Source organism: Ceratotherium simum, chromosome 3, assembly GCF_057802395.1.
Source record: "Ceratotherium simum simum isolate JZ-2026a chromosome 3, ASM5780239v1, whole genome shotgun sequence".
Lineage (NCBI taxonomy): Eukaryota > Metazoa > Chordata > Mammalia > Perissodactyla > Rhinocerotidae > Ceratotherium > Ceratotherium simum.
The window spans coordinates 5,184,654-5,194,267 of record NC_141902.1 but is presented as its reverse complement, the minus strand read 5'-3'; positions in this window follow the sequence as shown (position 1 = coordinate 5,194,267).

The following is a 9,614-nucleotide window of genomic DNA, read 5'->3' as shown; positions in this document are numbered from 1 at the left end:
GCACTAACGGAGCTATGGACTCTAGATGGTGATTGGGTGACCAAATGCTTCATTAAAAGATAAAAGATATAGAAAAATATCAAGTCTTAGAATGGAAGAGACCTGTGATCCCTGTGTCCCCGTGATGGTGGGTTGGGCGCACCAGCGTGTGTGTAGTTGACAGCGACAGGGACAGGAAGACAGCAGCATCTTCGAAGGGAGATGACCGGAAATGGCCTGGAATTGGTCACAACCTGGAGCTTCGGTCCTGATTCACGTGAGCTTGGTGATATCCCAGGATTCAGTTCTCAACACGTGTGGCCGCACCAGCAGCATCAACATCGCTGGGGACAACTTAGAAAAGCACGCTCTCCGCTCCCTGCCCAGACGCCTTGGGTTGAGGTTCAGAAGCCTGAGTTCAGCAAGGCTGAAATGTAAGTGAGCTATTAATATTTATTTGTTAGGCAAAGCCTTCCAGTTAAATGTGTTCTCATGGTTGATGTTAACAGAAATGTCCTGGAGGGTTTATTTCAGCCTCAAATTTTATCTACTCCAAGTCTTTTTCAACTAGAAACCTCAGCGTTAAAGTACAATGAAAATAGGAAAAGAATAAAAAAGAAAAACAATGGGAAAAAAGAAGTAAAAACTAAATGAGGTGGTAGGTGAAGAAAGACACCAAAGTCTTAAGGCTTTTTGACAAAGTAAATCGACTTCATCCACACCTGAGACCAAATACACCTCGCACGGCAAAGTTCAAGAAAGGAGAACGTTCGGTTTCACTGGTAACAGAACGAGCTGGTTCGTTTTTAATGCCTATTCTGATACTTCGGGGAAAACCGCACCGGGAAGACGGGCGGCACAGCAGGCTTTCAGTGTATCAGAAAAGGCCCGGCCGGCAGAGGCTCGCAGACTGTGTGGTCTCACAACCTTTACACTCGTAGAAATGATTAACAGCCTCAAAGGACTTTTGCTTGTGTGGGTTTTATCTATTGATAATCACCACATCAGAAAATTAAACCTGAGAAATTAGAAAAATATTAATTCATTTTAAAATAACAGTAAAAATCCATTACATGTTAACATAAGTAAGCTAATTTAAGGAAAATTTTTAAAAAGTATAAAAAATGTTAAAACGTATTAAGAAGTGGCATCGTTTTATATTTCCGTAAAGTTCTTTAACGTCTGCCTTACTAGAAAACACAGCTGGAATCCTTGCCTCTGCTTCTGCTTTCAATCTTCTGCATTATTTTTTTGGGTTGACGAATGTGAGGAAAATCCAAACTCACGCAGATCTGTAGCCGGACAGGCAGGATTTCTTGGAACACCCGAAAGGGTCTGGAGACCCCACTTTGAGAACTGCTGGACTAGATGATCCTAGAGTCCCCGAATCTCAGTGTGTTACCACAGACGCCTCCCATATCTCAGAGACTCTCCATGGCAGAGGTTTCCTTCTTGCTCGTGCTGCCTTTTATGGGGGTCAGCTGGGGTTTTGCCCCATGACGTCCTCAGGGACACAGGCTGTCTGAGCAGCCACTGCCTGGGCATTGCCCCTCATTGGGGGAGAGCAGAGCGAGCATGTTGATCATGCACTGGTTCTTGAAGATTCTGCTGGGAAGTGACCACCTCACTGTGTTCACACTTTGTTACCCAAAGCACCTGCTTCAAGAGGCAATAAGCGTAATCCTTCAGGGAGGGGCACTGAATACTGGTGAATAGAATTTAGTTTACCACGCTTACACCTACAGATGACCAAAAGACGCTTGTGAGAAATGGACTCCAGACTCTGGTCTGATGAAAGTGTTATTTCAAAAGGAAATCATTTTTAAATAGTTATTATAACATTATATTAAGTTAGATGTGAATTGGTTTCTGTTTTTCTGCTTATCGATGTATACCCTCTTAAGAAATGGTACAGCAGGCAAGCATATAATCTTTACCATGTTGTATATCTACTGATTTCTTTTTAAAATTAAGCACAAGTTCTTGATAAGGAATATGGTCTTGTGAGAAAATAAAATATGACGATTTAAGCTAACAATGTTATAACAAAAATGACAATGTTCACAAACATTTACTGAGTACCAATTGTGTACCCATGTACCATGCCAGGGGTCTTAGGGTTTTACCTGTTTCCTGGATGAATTTCTAGATGGATTCCTTTATGTGATTGTGTGTGGAAATTGTGATACATAGTGTATAGACATAAATAAATGTCTTGAAGATAGTTAAAATGACTTGAATAAGAAAACAGTTGGTCATAATCATTTATTCAACCCAGAAATAAATCCTATTGTAGGTGCTAATGATTTAAAAAGAAAATGATCTTTCTTTCTTTGGAAATAGTAGTCATTTAATGTGATGATTTATTTTATCACTAATATTTTAGTTTCCTAATGCTGCTGTAAGAAATTACCATTAACTTAGTGGCTTAAAACAATACAAATTTATTATCCTTTAGTTCAGGAGATCAGAAGTCCAAAATGATCTTACAGGCTAATACCAAGGTGTCAGCAGAGCTGTGTTGCTTTTGGAGGCTCTAGGAGACAATCCATTTCTTTACCTTTTCCACTTCTAGAGGCCTCTTGCACTCCTTAGCTCGTGGCCCCTTTCCCCAGTTTCACAGCCATCACTGCAACCTCTGCTTCCTTTGTCATGTTTGCTCTTGACCTCTGAGACTTCTGCCTCCCTCTTATAAAGACCCTTGTGATTACATTGGACCCATCCAAATGATCCCAGATAATCTTCTCATTTCGGGAGCCTTCATTTAGCCACATCTGTAAAGTCTTTTTTGCCATGTAAGGTAACATAATGCACACTTCTGGGGTTTAGGACATGGACATCTTTGCTGGGAGGAGGAGTTCATTATTCTGTCTGCTGTAGCTAGTATCATCTTTTATTCTTAAAGGGTTCAGGGAGATTTATATGGGCTTCAGATTACATGTGGGACCATAGGAGCTGCATGTTTAGAATTAAGGTGAAAAATGCGTTCTTTTATATCCACAAAAACTGCAGAGAACTGCCAAATACCTTTCCTCACTCCTCACTGCAGATCACTTTATCCACGAAGAATGATACCATTGCAGTTTTATCTTGTGGGCTTCAGGTGCTATTATTACTCAAATCAAAAGCCTAAGCATCTCTTCAGTTTCCTTGAGTTACTTTCATACACAGCTGGGCAACCCAGCCATGCCCCAGAATGAATGGTGGAGATCTTTATAGCAAAGCAAAGCAAAGCAAAAAACACGATTTAACTGCTTAGACTTTTTTCCAGTTAAGCAATCATTGCATAAGAGTGTGCCATGATTACCCACCAGTTTCAAGGATGTTCTTCTGTCTGTCACTCTGTGTAGCACAGTCAACGTCGCTGGCTCAGGTAGATCAGTTTGCTCACTCTGGTGAGGAGGAAGTGTGGTGTAGGATAACTCCACAGCTGTGCACCAGATGTTGTTGGAATTGCCACCTCTCTCGTTTTCTGTAGAAAAAAATGAGTCAATATATAGCACGACTTTTAAGACAATGCCTTTGGTAGTTTATAAACATTTTAGAGTCATTTTCCATGGGAATGATTTTCCTTATTTGATTTTTTTGTTTATATTCATGCTGAGCTTTGTTTCGTATCTTGAATTAATATTGGTAACATTTATTGAATTCCTACGTTTGCTAGGCTTCAGGTAAACCCTCACACACATATTCTCATCCAATACTCTCATGCCCACATATCATTGCCAGGAATGCATATGTAATCGAGGTATACTTGTCTTCGCATCCTCAGCTAGTTATATCTTTCTGCTCAGGTAAAAGTTTTGCTGGCAGCTAACCTGGATATGGACTCACTATTTCTTCAAGTTGCCTCCACAAATCTACTAAAAAAAACTAGTGAGCAAATTGGACTTTTACTAAAGGTTTTATAATAGAGATAGAGGAGGGGTTTACACATGACACATCTGCGCTATTCAAAGCGTGGTCCTTAGACTGGTGGCTGTCCACGAACTGTTACCTGATCAATGATGAAGTGCACACAAGAATTTTGTATCATGGGGATGAGAGATTGCCATGGAGTTTCTAAATACCACTCCCAGTATCTGGACTGATCTTGTCAGAGCCAACATCGAACAGCTCTTGGGCGGGACTTGGTTGGAGTGGCCCATTTGAGAAGCACTACTCTGCGGTACAGTAAATAACTGACAATAACTCACTCAAAAGCTGTTTTCCATGTACCGTGTAAACCATGCATCTACTCAACGTTTTAACTTCAGCAACTTTCCCTAAGCAGGGTCCAAATTTCTGCAACCATCATGGCCCCTCCCCAAATTCAAATTCCTCATCTTCTGTTACTTGATCAATTTCTTGGCATTATAACCTATTCAAAGCAACTTATCAAACACTATTATGAAATGTCCTCCTCAAAAGGAATTTTTTTTCCTTAAAAATATGATCACAGGAAAACTCATACACAAAAATAACACAATAAGAATATGAACCACATCTATCTGTTTTCAAAGTTTATGTGCAAAAACCCTCTTTACAACGGCATTTTATAACACTATAGATGCATATGAGGGAGTTGAGTTTGTTTCTTTTACTTTATATTTTTATATACAATCTGGCAATATTGAAATGTCAAGCTGAAAATATTCTTTCAAAATAAAGTTAAATGTTGTATATATATTTGGTGAATAATTAAAACCAATTAATACTATTTCCTCTTTGGAAAAAATAACCTTATATGGAATAATAAAGACAGACCTGAAATTGCCAGTCCCTACCGAAGGGGCAAATCCAGGCAGTGCTCAAGTGGTGGGAATGGAAATATAGGCTACTGGTAAAGCTGAGAACCTCAAATTAAACCCTGTGAGAAAACAACCCTATTATGTATTTTTAATCTAAATATACATTCTGGATGCATGACCCTTGTACGAATGATCTTGTTTATGAATTTAGCACACCAATCCCCAACTGCTAAGCTAAGACCAGTGCCTGTTCACAAATTTGCTACAAAGTGAGAAAAATAAGGATTGTATAGTAGATTTTTCATAAAATAGAAATACCCAATTTAAAGAACAGATTTTTATTCTTAGATTTCCAAAACAAAGTTTTTAAAATTATTCCATTCTCCAAAACCTTTTTGAAATATTTGTCTGTGAAATTTACAAGTAAAGGCGCCACAAGTCCAGTGCAAAGAGAACAGTGAAGAAATCGGAGAACTTGGTTCATAGTTCAGTCATTTTCTATATGTAACTGAAGATGTAAATACCTCCCTCTGCTGTAAATGTTATGTGTATGGACACTGATTAGTTGATTTAATGCATAGACAGACATGGAAAAGAGAGCAATCATTCAATGTGATTGAGATATCTTAGTGAAAGCCATGGTCAGATACACTTTCACAGTTGGAATCACTGGAGGAAGTTGGTGAGTTGTGTGATCACGCCACAAGGTTACAGCAGTCTGCTCAAATTTAGAAAAAATAAATATTTTTTTCTATTGATTTTTTAATCCACTTGTATCTAATTAAACTAGATTTTAGTTATCTTTTAGTGGTCTCCTGGGTAAAGGAAACACCTACACTTTTTGCTGAGAGTGGATAGGCTTTTTGCTCCCTGCAAAAGACAACGTGGTTTGGCAATGGTGAGCATGTCTTTCTCTTTGCTTTTGTGCTTTTCAGGATAAGATGCAGGGAACTGAATAGAAGGGTATGGCAGAAAAAACTCCCAAAACAAAAGAAACAAGAATGCACTCTAGCCCCTTCCATGTGAGGGGATAGTGGATTGTAGAACGACAAGAGTATTGCCGTCGCTCATCACAGATGCATAAACATTTAGAAGGGATGCATTTCATTTATATAGAAATTCTCTGAGGTAAAGAGCCATTTGTGCTTGGAAAATAGGTTTAGTCCTTGTTGTAGAAACTGGGTCTCTAGGGCGTGTTTATAGGCTTCAAAGCATTTTACAAAGGAAGAAGGAAACCACTCTGATTAATTGAGAGAGAATTTAAAGCTCCAGAGGGTAGAAAGTGAGCAGAAGAGAAGATAACAAAGGAATGCAGAATGTTTTATGCTGTGGAATATAGATCCTCATTAGAATACCTACAGATCTTTAATAAAAATCTAAGGACCTCCAAAATATGAGGAGAGAGAGAAACCTGAGCTAAGTTTCCTTGAATATCTGAGAGGCATGGAGGTCCCTGCTGAAATTCTGGTTATACTAAGGTGGACTTTCTGTTATTGTTGTTTTCCTATTGCTGAGGATGTAGTATTTCATATTAGATTGTGTAATAAAATAGCTCATTTTATATTGCATCAATTAGAATTATATTTGGAAGTAACTGACATAAAACCCAAGGAACTGTGGTTTAAATGAGTAAAAGATTTTTTCTCTCTTAACCATATCAAGACCTGGAAAAGGCAAACTCTCTCCCCCAAAATGTCATCAGGGGACCCAATCACAGTCTACTCTTCTGCTCCCCCATATTTAGCATGTGGTCCTTACCCTGATGCTTCTGAGCACTGGTGCAAAATGACTGCTAAACCTGTGGGCATTGTGTCCACATGCCAGAGACAGACAGACAGACAGACAGACTGCCAGCCCACCAAGGCTTTCTTTGGAGGCTCCGTCTCTTAATTTCTGTTATTTCTCATTGGCAGAGCTGGGTTATCTGGCCACATCTAGTCAGAAGTTTGCTAGAGAGAAGAACAGAAAGCCAGCCCTCTAAGAACAGTGGCCACAAGTTTCTTCAAATTCATTTATTCTTCTTTTTGAAGATATTGATAGTATTCAGTTTAAATCGATGTCTAATTATAGTCAATGTTAAATTGGTGACAAAATATTAACCAGGATATTTAACAGATTGTTGATGTCCTAATCAGAATGCTTTTAAAACTACTAAAACATTGTCCTACTTAGTAATTTCTTGCTTCTACTGATAAGTTATTGAGGTGCAAAGATATCGATAAAAGTTATTGGAATAATTAAAATAAAATTAATTATTTGTCCAGATTGTGATAAAATATGGACAGTTTTCAATCTTGATAGTAAATATTAGTCACGCGTCGCTTAATGATGGGGCTACTTCTGAGAAATGCATCCTTAAGCAGTTTTGTCATTGTGTGAACATCTTAGAGAGTACTTACACAAACCTGGATGGTATAGCCTACTACACACCCAGGCTCTATGGTAGTAATGTTATGGGACCACCGTGGTATGTGCAGTCTGTCCTTGACTGAAACATTGTTATGTGGTGCATGACTGTATTTATGTGGCACATTGTATTGTGTTAGAAATTATTGTCCTAGTTACGTTAACTTTCAGCTATGCAGCCACATGAAATAATTGAAAAGGATAGAGAATTACCCGTTCAGGTGCCTGAAATTGTACTTGTTGCAGTTTCACACCCTCCTCGGGAATTGTCATACATCTGACTGCCAAAATCCAAATATTACTTGAAGGGTAACATATTTTAACCTCCAATTGCTTTGTATTGAGTAGTTAATTAGAAATTTAGACTCAAGAGACTTGACCTACTTGGCCTGACCGCTAAGACTTTAGGATATAGATGCATAAATCAGAAGGGCACTGAATAGTGAAATGGAAGAGTCTACAATGTTTCTACTCTGCAATTTTGACTAAAACTGATGCAGGAAGGAAGCTAAAGAGTCAAACATTTAATGAGACCTGTTACAACGTCTAGAACTTAGAGGTTATCAGTGTGAAATCTTTATGACAACCTTCCCTGAAAATCGATTTCTGCTTGAAGAATTTTAAAACATATATCTTCTGCTTCTGAATCATTTTTGTAAGAGGTTTTCACATCCAACTTAGAAGAACACCCAAATGCGATGAGATAAATGATGTCCTCTCTGGTTGGCAATGTGTTGAGATTTTTCATCTCTAATTCTGTTATCCTACGGTATCATCTCCTCTGAATTATGCACATATACTGTCAATTAAATTAAAAACCTTTCAATAAATTATGCTTAGCACTGTGGAAACTGAATCTATTCTGAGTTAATGTGATATTCTCTCTTCATTATCCTTTATTGGTTAAAGGAAGAAAAACACAGTGGCCTCTGAACCTTCCTCGGGCACAGAATTTTGAGGGACTACCGGCTTGACATTGGGAATTCTCTGTACGTATCAATAATTTCACAAATGAGCAATAAGAAAACTAATCCAGATATCTCACGACTGGTAATTGGTTATTAATCTACATTATTCAATTGTTCTAAAAAGTGATTTAGAAAAAAAATCTCCACCAGACCATGTCTTTTCTGCCTTGATGCTCTGGCAAAAATCACCACACATAACCTCCTCACTGTGCTATCCAGAATTAGGGGAGTCTACTCTGCGTCTGCAAAAGGAAAGAGAAAAATATAGGGAGAAGAATGTAGCTTATAATATTTTTTTCTTTTTAGCTTGAAATAATTTCAAACTTACAGAAAAGTGGCAAGAATATTACAGAGAACTTTATCTTTTGAACTATTTGGGAATAAACTGCCGACTTGACCCTCCATCATCCTCAAATATTGGGTTCACGTTTCCTACAAAAAAGGGAATTTCTTATATGATCACTATATAACCATCAAAATCAGGAAATTAATATTGATACATTACTGCTGTACAACCCACAGACCCAGTCAATTTTTGCCAATAGTCCAATAATGCCCTTTATAGCAAAAGAATCCAGTCCAGGATCATGTGTTGCATTCAGCAATCATGTTTTTAGCCTCCTGTAATCTGTAACGGTTCTCCAGTCTTTCCTGGATTTTCATGACTTTAGCACTTTTGAAGATTACAGGCCAATTATTTTGTGGAATGTCCCTCGATTTGGGTTTTTCTGATGCAGTCTCGTGATTGGATTCAGCTTCTGCATCGTTGGCAGCAAGGTGGCAGAAATGATGCTGTGTTCTGCTCATAGCATCCTGTCAGGTGACACATGACTTTGATTGTCACATTACTGATGCTGATAATGTTGCTCATTTAATTAAGGTGGTGATTGCCTGGTTTTTCCACTGTAAAGTTACCCTTTTGTTCCTTATATTTAGTAAGTGTTTTGTGAGGAGGTAGTTTTCAAGGATGTAAATATTCTATTTCCCCTCTAAATTTCACTTAGGGTTTTAGCATGCATTGATGTTTCTCTGCTGAATTATTTTTTGCTATAATCGTTGTCAAATGGTGATTTTCTACCAGTGATTTTCTACTCTTCCTTCTATATTTATTGGTTGACATTCCTCCGTAAGAAAAAATTTTCTTTTTTTAAATAATTAATTTATACCAGTATGGACTAATGGATTCCTTTTTCCTTAATGAGTTATTTGTTATTTGTTATGATTTTGTTGCTCACATGTCCAGACTGGGCCACTTCAAGCTGGCTTCTGAGTTAATTTTGTTTTCATATGCCCCATCATTCTTTTTTTTTTTTTTTTTGTGAGGAAGATCAGCCCTGAGGTAACATCCATGCCAATCCTCCTCTTTTTGCCTAGGAAGACCGGCCCTGGGCTAACATTTGTGCCCATCTTCCTCTACTTTGTATGGGATGCTGCCACAGCATGGCTTGACAAGCAGCACGTAGGTGTGCACCCAGGATCCAAACCTGTGAACCCCAGGCCGCCAAAGCCAAGCGCTCGCACATAACCACTG